The 20,299-nt window shown below is 35.3% G+C and overlaps 1 protein-coding gene across 1 annotated transcript in view; it reads left to right on the top strand.

The window, feature by feature from the left end:
* Positions 1-20,299, top strand: part of NALF1 (NALCN channel auxiliary factor 1) — a 433,022-nt gene that overhangs the window by 131,769 nt on the left and 280,954 nt on the right. The gene's annotated exons all lie outside the window — the stretch shown is intronic.

Below are 20,299 nucleotides of genomic sequence, written 5' to 3'. Positions count from 1 at the left end.
ATATTGTCAAAAATAAAAGGAAAAGTCTGTAATCATATTCAAAGATCTAATTCAGCCATAATTATTATGTTACAAACAATTGTTGTGTATCTCACCGATGTAAAATATTGTTCAATGCTAAATTTTTGGTAAGAATTTTAAATGCAAGGCACAGTAGGAGTAAATGATGGTTGTCATGGTATTGGCCAAATTTTTCCTCCTAGGATTCAGCTAAATAACTCTGACCTTGACTCTTTGAGATTAACAAAACACATCTGTTTTACTATCTGGTCAATGTTATAAGTCATAAGTAGAGACTGTACCCAGGGATAAAATGGTGTAATTGGGATTTTGCCAGCCTCATTAGTGTCATTGATTAGTGTGCATTCTTCTATTTCCACTTCTTCTTCATTATGTCTTATGCTAATTTTCCTGTTGCTGCATTTTTAATATAAATGCAGTTCTGTGGTTTGTGCTGTTGTTTTTTCTTCTGAGAATAATTCTTTGAAATATGTTTAGGCTTAGATTTGTCGTGCTAAGATATCTTTTGAAATTGTGTAAAGGAAAGTAAAAGGGTAATAATTTGCTAACATGAAACCTGAGGCAAAACATAAAAAGGCAGCTGCTATAAAGGACAGTGCAGCTGAGCAAGCCTGAAAATGTACAGGTGACTTCAATAGCATGAACCACACAAGCGGTTTTGCTGAAAGACTGGAAGGCTGCCACAGCCACATATAGATGCACCCCAGTTTTAGCTGGAGAAGGTCAGAGACAGAAAAACCTTGATCTTTGGATTTATGCATACGCAGATGACAGTTGTCTCCTAAAGGAGATATTACAAAAGAGGGGACAAAGTCAAGCTGATAAGAGCTTGTCAGTGCAATCCAGACTCAGCCAGTCACTTTCATTTTGAAACTTGTCTGAGTGCCACAAGTGTGCAGGCAAAATCTAGTCCTGGCATACTGAGTGGTGAAATAAGGGGTGGGCTCAGCAGTACAGTGAGTAGTATTCAGGACAAAGACATGGCTGTAGGTTTCACACGTGTGGTGTGAGAAGTTGAAAGCATCATATCCAAGGATGGAATCATCTCACAGATTAATTTAATTTCAGATCTTAAAAAAATTAGGCAGCTGGTCTGAGCTAAATGTATAGTTCTCTTTCCAATCAGTGAAAAATGAAATATGAAACTCCAAGATGTAATTAGTCTCTGATACTTGGCCTTAGTGAAAGGAGCCAAATTCTTGGAAGGAAAACAACAAAAAGCAAGCCTCAAAACCTGCAGAAGCTGGAAAACAAAAGCTTGCAAGAGAAATATATGTACCTGCAAAACCCATTAAAAAAAAAAAAAAAAAGAGAATGTAAATTGTTTGGGGAGCAGCTGAAATTTTTCCTATGAATTTTAGAGCCAACCTAAATTAAAAGTACACTCACCCCACACACACATTTTCTTCACAGACCTGCTCTACATTGGGCAAGATGTGGTGTGGTCAAGAGAATTTTCTTTAGCACATATAAAAGACACATCTGAATTGAGATTAAAGGTTTTAGAAAAAGTATTTTGGAGGCTGAAAGCAGGAGCTAAAGAGAAAAAGAAACTTATTTACCCTTGTAGTTATATAATTTTAGAACATCTAAATTATTTTAAAAATAGGAAGATTTTTGTGTGCCCATAAATAATAAAAATATTATTAACTTTCTTGAACATCCCATTGGTCTGTGTATTAAAAATAATTGCATTTTTCTTAAGGTCAATTTTCTTTGTTGGCAGAAGTATACTTATCATAATCCTTTGTAACTCACAACTCACAATTTATGAATTAATACAGAATTGAATGGTCAGTAGTGAAGAGGTAACTCCTACTTAATCCTGATGAGCATTTTACTGTTGTACTCACTTTGCCTATTAATTAATTGCACCAGTAAAAGTACTGCTCTTAGAAGAATCTTCTTACTCATCCACATACCATCAAAACTGATGCCAAATTTGTGTTTGAAAAAATTCTTGACTGAAAAGCCTTCTCACACTAGTTGCCCTGATTTAGTATTCTGGGATGCTTTTATTTTTTGTGCATTTATTCAGCATGGACACCCTCCAACAAAGTGTGTTTGCCTCTCTGGATCAGTGGCATTAATTTGGTCTGCTCTGGAGGTACCGCGCGACGCCTGCTGAGGACCTTGGGGTCTGGCCGTGGCAGGTCTTGAGCAGACGTGCCCGTGTGGGACTGCCCAGCTGCTGTCCTGACATCTCCTATTTGACTCCTGCTGAGCTGCTAGGACTTCCTTTGAATTTTATGAAGGTGAATGGAGTACAGAGAGGAGTCATTGGGGAAAGATTTCATGACAATATTGCTCTGAGCAGCTGGATGTCTGCAAAGCTACTAGTTTGTCCTGTAAAAGGGAAAATTTTAGTGATGGGTAAAAAGCATTTCCTAAGAATCTAATCTTTCAGTATAAGTGGCATTTTTCTTTTCCAAGTCAGATGAAGCATCAAAGTATTTGTTATTCTATTTCTAATATATATTCAATGTTTTAAATTACTTTGCACTCTGTGAGATTTTTATTGTATAATTACGGGGTTTAGTATGAAGCATAATCATAGTAATAACCACTGGAGGGATGGATGGATGGATGGATGGATGGATGGATGGATGGATGGATGGATGGATGGATGGATGGATGGATGGATGGATGGATGGATGGATGGATGGATGGATGGATGTACCATATTGGTTATATTTCTAGCACTGATTGTGGTTTAATATCAATTTGGTTTGGTTTGGTTTCCAATAAAATGCACCAAGTGTGAGATGCAGTGCTAGAATACGCTGGCCATGAGGAGTTTAAGTTTCCCATGAGGTCGATGGAGTCTAGCAAGTAATTCAGCCTATCTCTCTGAAGACACATGGTGATTAGGTATTGAATTGTTTGCTATGTTTCACTAAAAGCAATAGGTTACCCTCCATACTCTGTTACAGATATCTTTTGCAGGTGTTTAAGCCTGAAATAAGTCCCACCCACAGTCTTTCTACTTGCAACAATATCTTTAGTGTGAGGAGAAAAATTGCAATTTGCTGCTCTAGCATTTTGTGTTGCAATAAATGTTAGCAAATAAGAAGCACTAGCAGCAATAACTTGAGCCATTACTTTTATGGCTCTTTTGTTTCATGCATCTTCTGGGGATTTTCAAATGTTTGGGTTTTTAAACAGCTTCTCTACAGATGTATTCTGTCTTTTGAGATGTAATTTCAGAGAACTGGGAGAAAAAAACCCAAATAACAGTAAGTGCATTAAAAGATAAAGGCTATCTCCTGGCCTACTAATTAACATTTTCAACCTTTCTGAAGATTCATGAAGCTCAAGGGTTTTCTTGATATATCAGAATTTTTTTTTGTAAAAGAAGTTTAATACTTGACCATTCTTATTATAGATTTAAGTATAATTAAGTATGGACTGGCCTGTGGCATCTGTGGTTTTTTTCCCAGTGATTAGACATGACAGGATGTTATCTTCAACTGTGAGATGGAAGGTAATTCAGTTTTCAAAGAACTTTTATGTAATACTGATTGAATTAGTATTTAAGATATGTGCCATGTTTTGTGTAGGGCATTATATGCAAACTGCTATTATTTATGACTGAGGTGTTTCACTACCTTCTAGCTATTCACAGGTGTGATAAATCCAGAGAGATATTTGCAATGAATAGTGGAAAGCAGACTTTGATGTTTTGAGATATTAAAATATATTCTGCATTTTCTTTAGTCTTTTTTGGAGAAGATTGTCTTTAAATCATGCAAGCAAATAGCAAAAATCTTTTGCCATCACAAAAAACCTGCACTTCTCTGGATCAGTTTGGAAATACGGCCTTTATGAGACTGTATTGCAAGTGGAAGGGAAAGAAGATTCAAACACAGCATTTTGCTGAGAGAAGCAGTAGGTAAATTACTGCTTCATTGTTGCATGAAATTATTAAGAGTTTTGAAATATGTGATAGCATATATAGGGAGGGAATAACAGTTAACATAATAATTTCATTCCAGAAAATGAAAACTTCAGTTTAACTCTCCCCTCTGCTAAATTTGTTTTGCAGCAGTTCATTAAGAACAATGAAGGAGAATAAATGTTCCTGTCTTGTTTCATGCCCTGAGTGATTTTGGTGAAGTTAAGGTTTCTGGAAATAACATTTCCCTGTAATTCAAACACCAACATATGTAGACAGAATCTGTCTACATTTTCTGCATTCTAGACTTTCATTTCATGCCATTTTATATTTTTCATGGGTTTAGATGTTTATTTATTAAACTATTAGGCACTATTTATTTATTGGTAATGTAACCTAGAAATATTATTAAGATTTCAAATATTAGTCTTTTCTTCAGTGTCTGGCACATCAAAACACTTATACACCCCTAACATGACTGCACCAGCCCTGTAAAACAGGAGGTATTTTAGTATGTACCCCAAGAGAGTTCTACTTAGTAAAACACAGAGAAATCTTCCTTGCAGCTATCTTAGCTTTGGAAGCATTTTAAATATTTAAAGATTTTTTATAGCAGTCTTGCCTTTCTCTTGTTATGAAATCCCTATCAGTGTTCTAAAGACAGTAAGTCTAAATGCAATTGCCTTTATTCTGTGGTGAGGAGCAGAGCTAAGCTATGTTTACAGAAAGGCTAAATGCCTGCATCTGATAAGACGTGCTTGGATTTTTCTGTTGGAAAGCAGGGCATGTGTGGACCTTTGGTTTTCTCATTGATGGGAGTCCCCATGAACTCTGTGACAGAAGCAAACAGAGGCTCAGCAAGGCTGTTGCAGTTTCTTTTCACTGATAGTTCGACAAGCTGAACTGTATTGATGAAATTTCAAGAGGGTCACCACAGAGAATGAAAATCATGCAGTAAGTCATTGCATGAGAGGTCCATTGCTGAGTCTGGCAGAGATCAAAACCAGTTTCTGACTTCTTTCATAACATAAATCAACAGGAACATGAGTTAGAAGGGTAGGATGCTTATTTTTTAAAATTTAAAAGAAGAGATTAGTGCAAGTGTCTAGCAGACAGAGCCTGGTAAAATTGGATGGCAAATAGAGAATCATCAGAAATAAAAGATGTCTGAGAAGCTGGTGGACTATGAATAAAGAGATATAGTCAATATATGAAAATTCCTGGATCCAAACTGACATTTTTGTGGCTTGCAATAAATATGGACAATACCTTGTCAACAGCAGCAAATCTGGTTTTGGCACTGTGTTCTGGCACCTAATTACTTACTCTAGCACCTAAATACTGAGTGAATGTTTTTTCAGAGCAGTTATGAAGGTTTTCTTCATCTCTATGGAAGCAGAGAGCCTTACGTTACATTTGGTCGTATTTCCAATAATGTTGAAGCATTCCTGCCCTCTTGGTAGAGAAATGGAAACCACCAAATTAAGGTGTCTCAATCTACTCGTGCAAAAAAAGTGACTCACTTGATACCAAATTTTTAAAAGTGAGTCATGGTTTTATTTATAAGGAGTAGGTAGGAGGATATGAGAACTCCTCAAGTCCCCTTAGGCTTTAGGAAACCCACAGTGAAAACAACTTTTAGTTTTCTGATCTGGGCAAATACTGTCAGTGTCCATTTTATCCTGGTGCCTCAATAAACTTCCATTCTTACGGCATGGATCGTTAATTTTGAGAAAAAGGAGGTAAGGAAGGGACACTATAAAGTAGTAAAAGTGGGAAAAGTAACATTCAGCAATCACTCGGTACCCCCTTTTCAGACTGTCTTAGAAACACGGCTCTGATGAGGAGCTGAATTCCAACCATCTGTGAATCCTCAAACTTGTACACCCACAGTGGAAAATGGGTATAATTTGTTTCTATAGCTGCTTATGGATCTGCCAAACTTTTTTCTTTCCTCTTTTGGTTGCTTCTCTTTTCCATCTACATCCGTCTTCATCCTTATTTTCTCTGAATTTCTGACCAGTAAGAAGAGGATAGAAGCACCATCTGTTCTTGAAAAGCTCTAAGTTTGGCTTCTTCTGCTGTTAATCAGCAGCAAATCAGACTAAAGCACAGCAACTGGTATTCCTCAACTATAATGTATATTATAGCAAACATGAGCAAAAATTAATGGATCAGTGTTTAGTTACTAAACTAATTATGGCATGGCTACTGTGGGATTGTTATTTAATTACTTCACAAATATGTGAAAAATGAAGATTTTTCACTCCTGAAGGCATTTCTATCTGTAATCAAACTATATCTGAATTTTTTTCATGCTTTTTGGCATTTTATTTGCAGTATTTTCTTAGGTATAAACTATAATCCAATTAACTTTTCCTCCAACAGTAGCACTGTTGTTTTACATAAGTAGAAATTATGGTAAAAGCTGTGAAGATTCTTTTCTTTCTCTTTGTGTCTATTGGAAAAACTGGTAAGAGAAGCCACAGTAATTGTAAAGGATATGTTTCACTTCAAGACAACATTGCTGTTAAAACTCCACCTGACAATTACACCAATAAATATTTTAATTAGTTTTCCCTTTAAAGCATTGGGAGTTCTTAAGTCATTAGTGATCGTGAGTCCTTAGGTGCAAATGAGTTAAAATAATCCAATAGAGTGCATGGTTTCATGAAGAAATGTGGTCAGAATTGCTCTTTGAATCTGAGTAGTGTGCTGGGTTTTGTGCTGACACATTTGCGGACTTAAAATGCCTGTATATGGAATACAATTTCCTCCCCTTGTGAAAATGGAGGAGTAAATCTTAACAGTGTTTTGTCATGACTCAATCTTAATTTTGATCCTCTGCTTTTACCGCTACAGCATATTCAATCTTTTTTCAAACCAATACAAATAAAAGCATCATAGCAAATTCCTGGTTTTTGACGCTATGACAAACTGAAGAGAAGACCCATTATTCTGTCTCCTTTCAGTGAGCAGTAGATGAAGGAGGAATTTCACCCCGAGTGTTTTTTTCACTGGAATCTCCAGATGGTCTGGTGTTACTGTGCTGCATCCGATGCTCTGACAAATAGGCTGTCAGTGAAGATTTTTCCTGTAATGTACACTGTGAAACGAAGCCATCTATTTGTTGATATACATTGTTTGAAGTGTGTGCAGTTTGCCATGAGACATCATGGGAAGGTGACACATCTTTTGCCTCTGTATGAATGCAATACTTGATTGTAGTGAAATTGATGTGGTTGTACTGACATGTCAAATGAAGTAACGTGCCAGTGAAGTAGCTATGCAGAACTAAGTCAAAAGTATTTCTAATCTTTACAGGGTGTTATTGGTTCTGTGTAGGCCCTCAATATTTTCTTATTTGAGTGGTCTGACTGAATGGAATTAGCTAAACCTATGAAAGTTTGATTACCTACCATTAACTAAAATAATAGAAATAGGGATTCTCATATTCAGTTTCTCATTGGATTAAAGGCTATTGCAACACAGGTGATTTGGAACCTTAATTAAATAGGAAGAATCAGAATCTTAACCTGTTACCTGTTTCCCCTACTTGGCTATATCCCTTTATAGAACTTCACTAGAAGTAATTTAATTTTCCTCACATTACTACTGCTGTGGATTTTGACCACAGAATTTTTCATGTTGTTGACTATGCTGCATGTTGATAACTAATTAGCTTCAAATCACAAATGTTTTCTTGGCTTTGCTGTTTTAAAGAGAGTCTTAGTTCAGTGTGACCAATATGAGTCTGCATTTAATCTCACAGAGTTACATTTCTATTTGTTGGAGGATAATTTGGTCCTCAAACTACTTAACTCATAACCCACAGACATTTCATTTGTTCAACACAAAGGAATAATTTACTAGGAACAGGTGTACACTGGTCTCCAACAACATCTTTCCCTAAATTGGAGAGAAATGGATTTGATGAGTGGACTTCTTGGATAAGAAAGTGGTTGTGTCGAGAGGACAGTGGTCAACAGTTCAGAGTCCTAATGGACATCAGTGACAACTGGTGTCCTTCAGGGGTCCGTATTGGTAACACTGGTATTTAATATCTTCATTAATTAAATAGACAAAGGGGTCAAGTACATCCTCAGTACATTTGCAGATAATACCAAGTGGTTTGGTTGTCCCATCTGAAGGACAGGATGCCATCTAGAGGCACTTCAAAAATCTTGAGATGTGGGCCCATGGGAATCTGTGAGGTGCAACAAGGCCAAGTACAAGGTTCTGCACGTGGATTGGGTTGGGTGCTGGTGGCTGAGGGGCTGGACATGAGCTGGCAAAGTGAGCTTGCAGTTCAGAAAGCCAACTGTATCCCGGGCTGCATCTGAGGCAGCAAAACCAGCAGGTCAGGAAAAGTGATTCTGGCCTTCTACTTCCCTCTCATGAGACCCCACCTGTAGTGCTTCATCCAGCTCTGGGATCCTCAGTGCAGAATGGATGTTGAGCTGTTGGAGTGAGCCCAGAGTAGTGTCACCAAGATGATTAGAGGGATGAAATACCTCTTGTATAAGGAAAGGCCAAGAGATTTCAGTTTGCCCATCCTGGAAAAGAGAAGGCACTAGGGTGACCTAAATGCAATCTTCTGGTACCTGAAGACAGCCTAGAAGAAAGACAGAAGGACTTTTTTACAAGACAGTGTAGTGAGAAGGCAAGGGGGAAGGGTTTCAAACTGGAAGAGAGTAGGTTTGAATAACATTTTAAGAACAAATTCTCGACTATGGGGGTGGTGTGACACAGGATGGAACAGGTTGCCCAGAGAAGTTGTGGACTCACCAATACTAGAAGTGTTTAAGGCCAGCTCAAATGAAACTCTGAGAACCTGGTCTAATGTAAGGTGTACCTGCCCATGTGTGGGGGGGCTAGAACTAGATGATCTTCAAGGTCCCTTCTAACCCAAACATTTTGTGATTGATTTAATGTACTTATTTACCTATTTTATAGTATGCTTCCAGAAATGTGTGTTCCTTGAAAAGCCAACATAAATATATTTCTCAAAGTAGTGTGTCACTACATGCAGCCAAAAAGGATCTAAATCCTGCCACTACCTACAAAAAGCTTCCCATCAAATAGTTCTATTGCTTTATTTCACTCATTATAAAAGTGTATATCCTGATTACTAGCTGTAATTTTAATTATGCTTGAACTGATTAAGAAGTTCCAGAAGTTAGGAGTTGATTGCCTTGAATAGCGGGGAAAAATTTGTAATTTCTCACTTCAGTTTACAAAGATTAGAATCTATGTATTTATGTGTTTAGATTTATTCTCATATTCTTCATTTTATTTGGAAATGAAGATCCATAAATAAGTAACTTAAGTCTGCATAAGCTGAACTGCTCCAAGTTCATTGCATAATTTAATAAAATTTCAAGGTATCAATTCTTTCGACATCACTTTTTGATTTCTTTTTTCCCCCTTGTCCCAGTCTGCTTAAATAATAATTAATTCCTGCAGAGAGATTCTTCTACAATTTGGTGTTCAATGGTATGGATGCCAGCCAGAGTGACTGTAACATGTAAGGAAATATTATATAACTTAATGAGACTTATTGTGCTCTACCCTACAGGAACAACTGAATCAGCAAATACTCTGAGAACACAAAACAGGCAGTTTCACTTTGGAAAAATACACAAGGAGATGAGTGGGAATGATGGGGCCAAATCTAGTTTGTTTCTAAATAGTGTTACTATTCTTGTGTTAGTGTAGAATTACCTTAGAAAAATAGAAAGTTACCAGCAGGATTGACTGAAGGTGACTTTTGGAGCCAAATGTCAGTTGTTGACTGAGCAATCTGAAATATTGCTGACTAGTAATAGTAATTTATTCAGATTGACTGAATTTATATCAGTTCAGTATATTTAATTAAAAAAAAAGGCTAGGATCATAAATACGCTGATCCTATAAACATTGTCGTAGGTAGAGAAATGTCTGTGCTAAAGAATATTTTTCTACCTTTGTAAAATTTCATCCAGGTTTGACCAAATGGCAAAAAATTCTAGTTTGCGTATGCTCAGTGGCAGTTTTTGGACTCCAGCTAGCTGACATCTCCCACACGATGGCCTAATAATCTAAAATACTTGTGCATAATCTGCCCTATGATTTCAGTAATACTTTGTTCAGACAAAGAAGCATTGAACACATCTCTAAAGGCTAAAGTATTTTGAAAAATTAGGTGTTAGGTACCTTGAATTTGTTACCCAGCGTTGAAAGAAGTCTTTTACTTTAACATGTCTCTTTTGTCAAGATAGATCTTCACTGAAATCTAAACCTCATTTAGTAGATGCAAAGCAAAAGGAGCCAGTCTTTTTAAACACTGTGTTGTACAGATAATCTCTCTAAAATCCTGCTAGGAAAGACTAATTGTGCCTTCAAATTAGGTACGAAAATGCAATAAATATAAGTCCCTATATTAAGAAACTTCCAAAAAAGAAAGTACTGGATACTCATTTAATGAGCATTGCATATAGCAGAGTCTATATTGGAGAAAAAATAATAAACAACCATAATATACATGTACAAGAGATCAGTTTTTCATGTTGCTCTTTCCTGGCTCTATGGGGGATGACTTTTAACTTGAATAAAACTTTACATGTTTTTCAGATCAGAAATATATTGGCAAGTATTTAAGATCTTAAGAGATTGCATCTCTTCAAATTTAATAAAATGCATTATATTGCCTTGAAAACAGATTGCAAATTGTATAGACAAAAGTATGTGAACATGCACAATAACAGTTTTTTAATAGATTTGGACAAGCTTACATATTATAAGTTATTTTGTCATGTATTCTAAAAACATTGCTGTATTTCTGCCTCAATTCTCCTTTGATTAGTTGTCTAAGAGAATTTAATGTAGATTAGTTATAAATTATTAATTCTATAGTGTTGACTTATTATAATATTGTTGACCTCTATATTATTGACTTATTATTCCATACTTAAGATATATTTTTAAATGTGAGTATCTGAACGACACATACTTGATCTTAATCAAGACTGGAATATGCGATCAAAGATTCTTTATGGTAATGTCTGGGTTACAACAAAATGTATGTTGACCAAAGATGAAAATCACCTTTCCTAAAAAATTATCTGTTTGTGTATTATTTTCCCTCAGACCTAATGAAAAAAGTCTCATGAAAAGTGCAGCTTTTTCCAAGCACCAAAATTTCTCAAGGACTTCCATAGTTTTTCTTTAAGTGTTTTGTTCAGGTACCTCTGTAAAAGAACAAATATTATTACAAAGTGTAAAAATTCACATGTTTTTGCTAACATTTCATCATCTGAAATGCAGCCTATACTGCATCTTTAATGCTTACTTTCTAATCCACTTATAGGTATTTTATGCAGGAAATGAAATACTGGAACATTAAGAAATGAGGAAAACACCTGATACCGGGGAGCTTGGAAAAGCAGTAAAAATGAATTCTGGCAAAAAATTAATAATCATATTTTTAGAAGAGGTCATTTCTTTTCATCTGTCATAACTCTGAGAAAGAGATAAATGCAGTGTTGAGAACATCAGTCAAAATGTTCACATCCACAGAAGACATGAAAGGAAAATGAATTTATAATTACCTGTATAGTATGTAGGAGCATTATGAATAATGAGTCATACAAAATGCGTATGGACAGGGAATGTGCATATACATCCAGATAAATTTCAACTTGTAATCTTAGTACTTGTCTGTCTGAATTACTAGAGTTGAAAAATTATATAAAACATTCTCTCTGACAAATTACTATCATAAGCAATTGAACTTCAATGTTACCTTCTAGAAACAAAATTATGCCTGAATTTGACAAAGCCCTCTAACAATTGCTTCAGTGGCTTGAAGATAGGGCAAATGGCTTCACTCCACTAGGGGTAAATTTTAAACTGTTAATTTGCATTTTGCTTGCTAGCCAAGTGGAGAGCTATGATTTGGAGTCGTTAATAAATTCCGACTGTTTTCAAATTTCCTGCAATAAGATCTCAGATTTGTTTATTTGTTTTGGTTTTTGTTTCTTGTCAAACTCTTAAAACAGGAGAAACCATCCAACATCAAGGAGTAATTAGTGAGAATTCATTTATGTCATCTTCTTTGGGCAGAGCAGGTGCCCTGAATTTCTAGGTGCAGTTTCTGAAGAGAGGTGACTTTCTTCTGGGTGGGACTTCACAGCTTCACACATGTGCTTCAATTACATCGCCTGCTTTGAAGGCATCTACCACCTTTGGCTGGCTGTATGGAGAGCTTGCTACTTTAATAAGGTTCCTTAACTATGTGCTTATGTGTAAGTGGGGATGGATCTAAGTTTGTCCCTCATAAAATTCTCCCTCTTTTCTATACATTTTGAGTTTGAGAATTTTTTTTTGTCCTTCAGGGTTTTTTTGATTGGTTAGGATTTTTTGGGTTTTTTCTGCTTGTGTTGTCATTTTTCTCTCTCCCTGCCCTCCTAGCACATAGTATTTCCTTCCCTACAATTTGGAAGTAAGGTTACAAGACAGACTAAGTAATCAAGTTGATTCTGTAACCAGGTTTTAAATAGCAATAGCTGGCTGTACTAGGATCTTATTCTCTTAAGCTTATTTCCCCACCATTTGTGTTTAGATGCTCTCGCTTCCTACGCAGTAGTATCAGTCTTCTGAGTATTCCCATGATTTTAAACTAAAAAGACATGAAAAGTAAAGGGAGTTTTGAATTAGTCCTGCCAGTCTGAATTTGTCCCAGTTTTAATCTTAGAATATGGCAATGATCTGTAGTGAAAAACTTATTGTTTGTCTTCACTAATAATGAAAACAAAGCTGACTTCATTTTTAGGTTCTTAGAATATACCAGACAAGCATAAATGTGATTTATTAGTTTGAAAGTTTTAGGGTGTGCTTTCCTCTGGTCTTTGAATTTCATAGATACAATTATTCAATGTGGCTTTTTGGTAGCTGCTGGCTGTGTTTCCCTGCATTCTGTGGGGGACCTTTCCTACTTCCAATGTATTGGCACTTGTACACCCATGAATTTCTTCTGCACAAATCACTGGCAGTCAAGAGAAATTCATTCAGACCAAATGAGGTCTTATTCTCTTAATTTATAGTGCATACTTTAAATGAGAAGATCAACATTCATATAACTAATGCCTCCTGCCCCTCTCCTAAGTCATAACACTTTAGTGTATTTCAGGTCTATCAAATGATGTTTCATGAATTGGTAGGTAAGAGAATGCATATTAAATTGAGCAAGAATGAATGGATTTAGGGTTGAGGGTGGAAAGGCCGATGGATTTGGCAAGGAATTTACTTAGGTAAAGTCAGGTGGGTTGGCAGTAAGCAGAAACATATTTTATTTTTTGGCAAGTAAAGCTGTTATGCTCAGGGAATATCATATGTCTTGTTGACTGAGGTGGAAAATTTTGGAGAGATCCTCTTGTAAAACTTCTGGAATTATATCACAGCCTTTGTCAAGATGTAAATAATTCAGTATTGCAAAGTCATCTGGAGAACAGTCAGGAAAAGAAAGCAGGGATTTTTTGACATTGATGCTTCTCTTATATTCAGGAAAAACTCGTTCCTTGATCCCTTTTATATAAGCACTGGGACTGTGCCAGCCAATAGGATGCTGGTTTTAATCCATAAACCAAAATGTTATGCAAGTTAGAAAGAAGTCTGAGTCATTAATTCCTACAAAATAAAACAGAAAAAAAATTAAACCAAACAACACCCATCCCCAAACAAAAGAATAAGAAAAAGGAAAAGGGAAATGAAAAGAGAGAAAGAAAGAGAAAGAGAGAGAAAGAGAGAGAGAAGGAGAAAGAGAGAAAAACGAGCATTTGACTTACTGAAATGGCCTCACATTAACTTCACCTTTCATTGATCTCTTTAATATGAACAGTATCATTAAATCATGCCTCTTCAGTCTGTTCTTTCCTCACTTACTTTTGTTTGGAAACAATATTTCAAGGAATTTTTAGAAGTTCAATTATTAAAGTAGAAACAGTTTAATCACTCTTTTATCACAACTAATATGATTCAAATTTGGACAGTTTTTTGGTTTTAACACTGTGTTATGTGTGAATGCAATTAGGTATGAAGACTAACTTTTGTAAATGAATTATTGCACAATAAAGGTATAATTAAAATAGATTTGATTTTGGATTTCATTTGATACCTCTAATGGAGATATATAAAATACTTCTATCTTTAATTATTTTATCTTCTTTTTCTTTTTGTAATTGTGGAGAGATTAGTGATTTTGATTGTGATTTTTCTGGAATGCTTAACATTTATTTAGCATTTGATTAACCTGTTGTTAAGACACTTGTTGTTCAACACAATTGTATTTAATGACAAGATGCAATTTGTGTGTAGATATGGGTGATGTAAAATGTATTTTTTGAGACACACACTTTCTACTCTGAGCAAGAATTGAATGTCCTATATGCCCAAAACCACCTTAAACACTCTCTCTGGGAGTATGCAATTATAAATGTGTACATACATCTTTATTTATAAGTAGTTGTGGTATCCTGTTCACTAGTGGCCTGTGTGTATCTTTCCATCTGTGTGTTTGTGGGTAAGTGTGTGAACAGTGGTACATTTTTAGGAGTATTAATTATTTCTCTGAAAAAGTGTACATAGCAACATATAGCTATACCTGCATGCACTATATACACAGGAAATATTATGTCCCCATTTTTCAATGAAAATTCTTATTATTTAATTCTTAAAATTATTATTTTATCTAAAAATTAGGTTTCAGAATAGAATAAGGAGCGCTGTTGGCATTAAATGAGTTTTTTTTTATTTGTACATGCAAAGAAATCTCTCTAGCTAATCATTACAATTCTTTTTAAGCTTCTTGTACAGATGCTGCAAAATATTCAGGGTATGTACTGCATCAACTTTGAGAATCATTCTATTTTTCTATTTTTAGAATCATTTTTCATATATATTTGGTCTAGGTTTGGTACATGGTCTTTCAAAGCTTGTTTTCCCCAGGCTGTAGTTAATGAGACAACATAAATAGCATCTTGATGTGAGCCTTAAAAATGTTGGTTTATGCTAACAAGCCCGGTCAGAAATGCTCAGGCTATTTTTCCTATAACAAAAAGTGTTTCATATGCAAACCTGAAACATTTAGAATCTTTTACATAATTGTGTCCTCCTTTAATTTTAAATGTTTCTTTTTTTTTTTAATAGTGAATTTTCATTTTGTAGTCATATCTGACACAGTAAATGAAATGAAATATAATTTGTCTGTGCCTGCTGTGTCGCAGTCATATTTCTTCCTGATTGCAATGATTTCAGTCTTGTGATGCACAAAAATGCTGTCTAGTCAACTTTATTTTCTTCAAAGAGACTACAGTGTTTTGAAACCATTAGACACATAAACTTCAGAAAATTAATTGGGAATTCAGCTTTGCTCAGAGTCTGACAAGCAGAGAAAAGATTGTGCATGATGATATTATTCAAACACTTCTATGAATAAAAAAGTGTACAGGTTTCCTAAAGAGGTCAAATTTAAATTGCAAGCAAACAAGCAATTCTTTATGATGTAAAATGCACAAACATAAGTCTTGTAAATGATAAATACTGAACTATATTTTCTTCTTAATAGGCTAGCATCAGTAAGTTGGTTTAAAAAATTGCTTCTGCTGTAAAAAATATATTTATTTTAGTACAACCTAAATAGCTTTTAGGAACATCTTCTGTCTTTCTTAATTGCCATGGAAGTTCAGTGAAACATTCTTGGAAACAAAAAAAGGAGTAACTGAAGGAAATGTCTGAAACTCAAAATGAAAACTCATGATTTTCAGATTTCTTTTTTTTTTTTTTTTTACATCTCTTTCAGTCCCTAGTAAGGGAAATAGAACTTCTATGGATTTCTTGGATTGCAACTCTTAAATCTATAAAAATTAAATTACCCTATTTAAATTTAGGGTTTAAATTTAAGGTTATGTTTTCTTTCTCTTGAAAGGAAAAGCCACAAAGCTATAAACATACTGTTAGCTCTTTTATATCTCTCACATCGAAAGCTTCACCTGAAAATACCTCTATCTTTTCTATGATTCAGTAAAATAATTAAATATCAGTATTTATAGATTGCTACAATGTTTAAACAGTTTTGTTAAATGAAAACTGACATATGTAGCAGTAGCTTTTCAAAATAAAATATTTGAAAACTATGACTGCATGTCTTATGGTTTTACTGCTACTCTTTACAAGAATTACAGTAACACATGGCTCACCGAGGAGATGCTGAACTGGACTGACAGCTCCTATCCAACACACCTTTACATCCATCTGTTTTCAGATAAACTCTTATTTTCATGTTTGATGTTTAGAAAGTGAATAAAAATGAGTCTGGAAAAACAAAAAAAATAGTTTATTCTTTTTTAAACAGCTACTACAAGAAGTGTCATAATACAGTCTTAGAGCTGCATCTTTTTCTGTATTCAAGTGTTGAGTGGAAAGCTGGGGAAAACACATAAGGTGCAGTGAAGAGAGAGATAAATATTGTTTTAACTCATATACTGAAGAAAGTGAAAATATGACTTAAGTCAAGATTGGTCCTGCTAGGATGCAGTTGCTTCATGACACATTTCTTCTACATCACCTATCCCTGCTTGGCTCTGTTTCTGCAAGACCTTGCACACATGAGTGATCTCGCTAAACATGACAGGATGGCGGGAAGAACTTGGCAGACCTGGAGCCAATACATGCCACAAACCCCCAGCACTGCAGTGAAACCAGCTGGGTGTCAGGGGACATCCATGGTTCAGACCTTAAAACCTTCTTCCATCTTGCTTTCCCACTGCTTCATGTGTTTTAAATTATATTCTGTCACTCTCAAAACCCATAAACATTGCTCTACTCCACACCTATTTCTACTTTGTTGATCTGTCTCCTTTGTTTCTTTGGGGGAATAAAAAATAGAAAGAATTACCTTGATTACAGTATCTGATACCATCTATATAGAAAATTAGGCAGTAAAGGAAACTGTAATTTCTGTGTATTAATGGGAATTAACTGTGCTGAGAAGTCTGAAGGGCTCAATCTCAAACCATTCCCAGCATGGCTATGATATAATTGTTTAGCAGTGCAGGCTCAGTGAGCATGGTCACTGTAATACACACTGTCAGGACTTGTTTAGGTGTTGGTAATAAAGATTAAAGATAAAACCACAGTGTAATTGTCACAGAACTTAAAATATATTATAAGTCAATATTGGTATCATTTCAAGCATTATTAATGTGGATAGGAATAGCCCCTACACAGAAATTGGAGGTGTGACATCAGATCTCTCAAGATTCTCAGCAAGAGGTCACAAGGAATCTAAGAGTAAACAAATGGAAAGAAAAAAAAAGTCCCAAAAATCATGAAGAAAGCAAGTGACTTTTTGGGGGGATAAGATGAATTCAGAATAATTGAGTTGCACCAGATATAAAATCTTGAATCATTCTCTGATTTTGCTATCAGATTAATTGATTAATCTCATGTTCAATGACATCTTACATTATAATGTCAAAGGGAGAAAGCAATTATGTGTAATAATACAAGACAACATCTGAGGGCAAGAAATACTTAATTTTCCAAACAGTCCAGTGCAATGAATTGATTTAAAAAGGCATTTCTAGTAAGTGTTTCTTTAATTTTATCTTTTCCATATTTTAAATAACTTCAGAAGAGATAAAATGTGGTGTTTGGTTTTTTTCTTCTGTGTCAATCAGAACATCTGTTTAAAATCTTTCTGTACTCTGTAGGTGATAGTGATTCTGCAGTACCAACAATGCAGGAAGAAATTAACGTGCCCATTCATATTGCCAGACTATGATTTTCTTTTATTCTTTTATTTTTCATGTGTCAAGCTGCTGCAACATTAGTAATTTTACAGCAATTTTCTGAGAATGTGTCTAACATCCCATTTACCTAGTTATGAACGACACCTTGTTGTGCTGGGGTCAAGCTTTTAGCTAACAAAACATTTGAGAACTAGGAAAAGCAAGTATAAACAGTTCTGTAATTTGAAAACGCCCTCTTGCTGTTTCTTTGCTAACTTTCAGAGACATTTCACTTTTTCTCATCCTTTGTAAGAAGAGTGGACTTTGTGGGTCATGTTTCCCTCCATGAGATGTTCTACAAATATTTTCAGAATGAGTTTCTTAATGCAGCCACTTTGTGGTATATTGACAGAAGAACATACATACAAAGATAAAACTATTAGAGGAAGAGAGTGAAATAAATTCAAACTCTTTTTTACGGACAAGTAATTATTCAGGTTTTACATTGCACAGAACTTAATTCTGCCATGTTTGCTGAGAAGCATTTTATATTGTGGTTTTATATGGTTATGCACAAACAACCCAGCATTTGCACACTCTTCTGGAGAAAAAATTGACTGACTTTTTGGAGTCTAAGTATCTCATGGTTTTGGGTGACAGCCACGGCTGCATGAGTTGTAGAGGTTTTTGGTGCATCTTCTTTTATTCTAAAAAAATGCTGACATTACCTTAATGAATGTCTTTGCATTATTCCAGAAGTGCTTTTCCTTCCTGTACATAGTCAGTAACCCAAAAGACACATCTTTTCCAGGAAAAAAAAAAAAATGGTCCTGTCTTACATAAACTGATGCAAAACTGATGTCTCAATCACATTAAGAAATTTATTGTTTTCATATTTGTTCAGCAGTAAAAATGAAAACTATGGAAAAGTCAAAATTACTTTTATGTTTTTTCCTCAATTCCACTCCCTAAGACAAGGCTGTAGATCATGCTGTTTTTGTTAGAACTCGTCCTTTGGTCTAATCTGAACAATGGTGACTACAAATTGTGAATCTAGGGCAACAGCAGCAGCCCAGGGGGAAAAAAAAATATATATTAAAAAACCCCCAAACAACTCCAAAACACAATAAAAACCCCAAAAAACAAAAGACAACTGTATTAATAATTCATGTGTTCACTGTTCGTTGTATGCAGAATGATGGAATAGTATAGCAGTGGACTTGGTAGAGTCAGTTTAAGGCAGGAGAACTGCAACAGTTTTTCTCACTTCATTGACTTCCATCCATAAACTCACTACCATTATTGTAGACTGTCAATTTTTATGGAGGACAGAGGAAGTATTTTGTATAAAACCAGTGGTTGAAGTTCTTGTAAGGCTTAACCTTTCTTCACAAAAGGTTGTAACACCTGTCTTCCAGTGCCACTTTTTTATTTTGTAGGAATCCCTTTCTCAACATTTTTCTTTCCTGATTGCTGCCATCATTTCAGTCATTTATTTCCGTTCTTTTTCTCTTGCATCTCTTTCCTTGAACAGAAAATTAGGCTTTTCAAAATTTCCTGTGACTAGATAGCATCCTTCAGTATATTTTATTTCCCTTTCCATTCCCTTCTCCAGAAAATTATTCTCTGTGCACCTTGATCTTAACATCTGTTATGGGGAGAAAAAGAGTTGGTTACTTACAAGCCAATGGGGAAAATAAAATCTAGGTATATTGGCAAAGCATAAATGTTATCCTTTACTTCCCACATCACCATTCATGAGATTGTAGGATAAATTAAGTCATCACACCAGTGGCAATTTTTATAGATTGTGTAATATTTTGCTCAGTCCAGAGTGAATTTTGATGTTACTGAAACCTTTTGCTATTCAACTATGCATGCATGCAGGGAGTACAGAAGTCAAGAACTGTGTTTTCTTGCTACTTCACAAAGTCTCTCTGTAATAATTTGGCCCTTTGCATGAACAATTCTGCAGCATGCAGAATTGCTTTCATTTTCTTTGCACATTGGCCATACAGTTTAAAACAGCATATATATATATAAATGGGGAAAAAATAACACTTTGGTATGAGCATGGGAATCTTTGCTCCATTTATATATGCACTGCATAAACAGCTTTTAAATATGCTATTATAATATGCAAGAGTCTATTTCTGTATGATATTCCTGTGAGAATATCACAGCTATTCCTGTGAGAGGGAAAGACGATCGTCTGCAAGGTGCAGTTGAGTGGGAGAAACAGTCTTGCAAATTACTGTGGGTAATGGGGAGGTGAGAACCATGTTCTTGTTGGTTAAGAATAACCTCCAACAAGCACTCTTCAGTGTTTTGGCAGCAGTTGAAGCAATTGTCTCAGCTTTCCAGGGGTCTGGCAGGGCCAGACATAGAATTATGGATGTCTATGCCGACAGTCAGCTCCTCTCAGTCTTTTGCCCATACTGTAATGCATAGGTCAGACCTGAGTAAGCATTCCTCAGCACATTGTATGAAGTTACAGAGTGTTGGTATCCAAGCTGGACTGGTCTTTTGCACCATGAAACTACTTTTCTGACTCACAATTTTTCTGAAATTTAACTTGAATCCCAGTTGAAATTATCTTTCAATGTTTGGACGTCTT

The sequence above is a fragment of the Serinus canaria genome, chromosome 1 (assembly GCF_022539315.1).
Source record: "Serinus canaria isolate serCan28SL12 chromosome 1, serCan2020, whole genome shotgun sequence".
Lineage (NCBI taxonomy): Eukaryota > Metazoa > Chordata > Aves > Passeriformes > Fringillidae > Serinus > Serinus canaria.
The sequence above is the reverse complement of the archived record's forward strand: the minus strand, read 5'-3'. Positions and strand labels throughout refer to the sequence as shown.